Raw genomic sequence first — 3169 nt, 5'->3', positions numbered from 1 at the left:
CCCTAACCGCGTCGATTTTCAAGGGTTCACCACTCTAAGCGAAAAACATTTGTCGACGAGAGGAGAGCGTATCTCGTGGGTGGGTATTGTGGTGCGAGACCAGGCGAGGCTGCCTCGCCATTGAATTCCTCATCTGGCGGCGGCTATTACTTTCCGCGATGAGAACTGTCAAGAAGGAATCGTTACACGGGGTAGATTAATCGCCGCCAGGAAACCGAGGAGAGCCGTAAACCATGTTCGGTGTGTGTATGTATGTATGAGTTTATGCGCAAATAGGTATATGTTCTACGAATATACGACGCACCTAGCCGATTACGTCGCATGATAGAATATAACTGCGCGTTCTTGTGGCTCTCTCGACGGATTAGAACTACGCGCGGTTTACCACATGGAAGCAATTAAATGTTTCTAAATATGCAACCAATTCGCGAGTCGCGATTGCGACCTTACGTAACACGTTGCGCGATAATTACGCGCCAAACTCGTCAACGTCGCTGTTTAAAAAAAGAAGCATACAATTATTTGTCACGGTACACGTGTTTTACGAATAAATAGGCTAAAGAGAAAAAGAGTAGAAACTACATAATTTATGAATTTATTAAGCCCGAAACAAGAAAAAATACATGACCATTTGTCGAAATTTTTTATACGGATAACGATATATAAAAATATAACGGATTTATATCTGTCAAGTGCCAATCTTGTTTGTAAAGCAAATTGATTTGTATATTGCCAGTTTTTGTCACATGTTGAACAATTTGGACAGTTGCCCTTCTCTTAACACACTCCGATAGATTTATGTATTATGCTAACCCAGTTTTTGTGTCGTAAGTTCGTAAACTTAGGGGTATATTAATCTCGGGCACTTGACGCATAATCACGGACATACGATCTCAATTGATCTGTGACATCCCGATTTCATGTATGTCGACGATTATCTTCGATATTACGATCGCACGACGAACACGCATAGGTCGCGACGGAATTATTTATCGATCTCCGCGGATAAACGGCTTACAATTCTAAAAATCGCCGGCCCGCAAATCGGTATAAGCAGACCGATTTTATTGGACGTAAGCTCGCACTATTGTACATACGTAGCAACCTTTCATTCGGGCTACCCGAGTTCGCAGAGCTCGTTGCAGCGGGAGTCGCTACTGACAGGAAGGGGAAGAGCGAGACGTATCGTTGTGGGATAATCCTTCTCTGCTCGGTGCGGACTATGGGGTATCCTCGCCTAATATGGCGGCTTTATTATTTAACGTCCGTCTAATGGGGAGTTCCTGGTACCGTAGACTCGTTGCGACGTATCGCGTTGTATTGTACGGGCTTATGTAGTCGCAGTTGAACGAGACCGAGCCGGCTCTTTATGTTCGGTCGCGTTTTTTTCTCGCCTCATTCGAGTCGACAGGTTCTCTTTTGCAGCGCACAAAGTCGTACACATTTACATCTATGATACATTTCCGCATCTAAATGTTGATTATTATAGACAAAAATTTTCGTGATACATTCGTAAGTAAAATATTGTTCTAATTTCATTCTGTTTATTTTAATAATTTTATATATCTCGTGTCAATATGTTAGTGCAGTTATAAAAATATTATAGATCGAGGATGCACTATCAAAAAAGTTTATTAAATTTAATAAATTTGCACGCTTGGAATTTATATATTCGTGATATATTTTTATTATTATAAATTTCTATCATAGAAATATACAACACTAAAGGTCACCGAATCATTTGTTAAGAAGTTAAAAAGTTAATTAAAGTTTAATACATACTTAAGTTTAACACACACACACACACACACACATCGATATCGCGCCTTGTCGTTCTCTTAAAAGGCACGTAGACATCACAATGCGGAACAGCCGTCCCATTATTTTCCCGATGGTCCTTCGCACACGTTGCTTCTTATCGTTGGCAGCGATCTGCCAACGGAGCGTACGGGAAGTCGCCGTAGATCCGGCAGCCGAAGTTCGCCAGTCGAGAAGTCAATTTTCGGAAAGCCGCAGATCTTCAACCTCACACACAGTGGCGCCGGCGGCGATTCGTCCCACTTCGGGGTGTGTGTTTACAGAGGATCCACTCCGGTAGCCCCGGAGGATGAAATTTAAGGTTCGAAAGGAGGAGGATGGAAGATTGCAGGATCTTGGGGGAGGGTGGGATGAAGAAAAACCTGACCGAGAGATCGGCGGGATGGCGGGGGTCCCGCTGGATGACGGGACTCATCTGCGCGATGGCGCCATGGCCATTTGTTTGTTTTACTTTTCTGGGCCAGACCCGGGGCTTCACTAACCCGACCGACCCTCCTCCTATGGACGTAATCATGGGTTAATGAGGTCGTTAACAAGGGTCCCACTAATTCCGCTATCCTTAGTCGGAGGCTGCGGCCGCGTCTTCTTCCCTTCTGCGAGATAATATCGTACCTTATTGCGGCCGCTGGTGATTTCGGAGCACTTTATAGGCGCCTCGTGAATATTGAGACAATAGTTAAAAATATTGTTGACTGTGTGAATACTTCGTGCGTGTATGCGTGTATATTGATCTATTATTTATCTTACAATCAGTAAGATATACATATTGCCATTATCGTGTAATCTACGTTAGTAAAGTGAATTATTCGTAGCACATCGTGCATGTGAGAAATCGAGCGACTAATTTCATCAGAACTGTTTTTACGTGAAGAGCTTTCTAATGAGATTAATTTTTTTCGATTCGCGAAGATAAAAGAGCGCCACAGAGATTACACCGTCAGCCTTTATTGCGTCCTTAAAAAATTCGATTGCGCGTCGATCCGCTATGGAAAAATCTTTCACCGCGCGTGCTCGTCAGAACGTTAAACGAGCTGACAGAGAAAATATAGTTCCCATAAAGCGAATTTGTTAAAAAATTTCTCCGTCGCGCGAAGGCCTGTCCGTACATTCATCTACTACGCACTTTTTCCACGCGGCAGGAAAAATCTCATCGCCCACTTTATATTCAAAATAGAAGAGATTCGCGCCGACAGGCTTTTCCAATGCCTCTTTTTCAGGTAGATATTCCTCGGGAGAGACTGCTCTACACGTCGATTAAACGTTTCGCAAATTTTCCATTCTTCTCTCCCTCTCCTCATTGCCTTTTCCTTCTGCTTCTACGTTTCTCATATCCTCGCTTTGTCTCTTTCCC

Source organism: Formica exsecta, unplaced genomic scaffold, assembly GCF_003651465.1.
Source record: "Formica exsecta isolate Colony F162 unplaced genomic scaffold, ASM365146v1 scaffold21, whole genome shotgun sequence".
Lineage (NCBI taxonomy): Eukaryota > Metazoa > Arthropoda > Insecta > Hymenoptera > Formicidae > Formica > Formica exsecta.
This window is presented reverse-complemented; position numbering follows the sequence as displayed.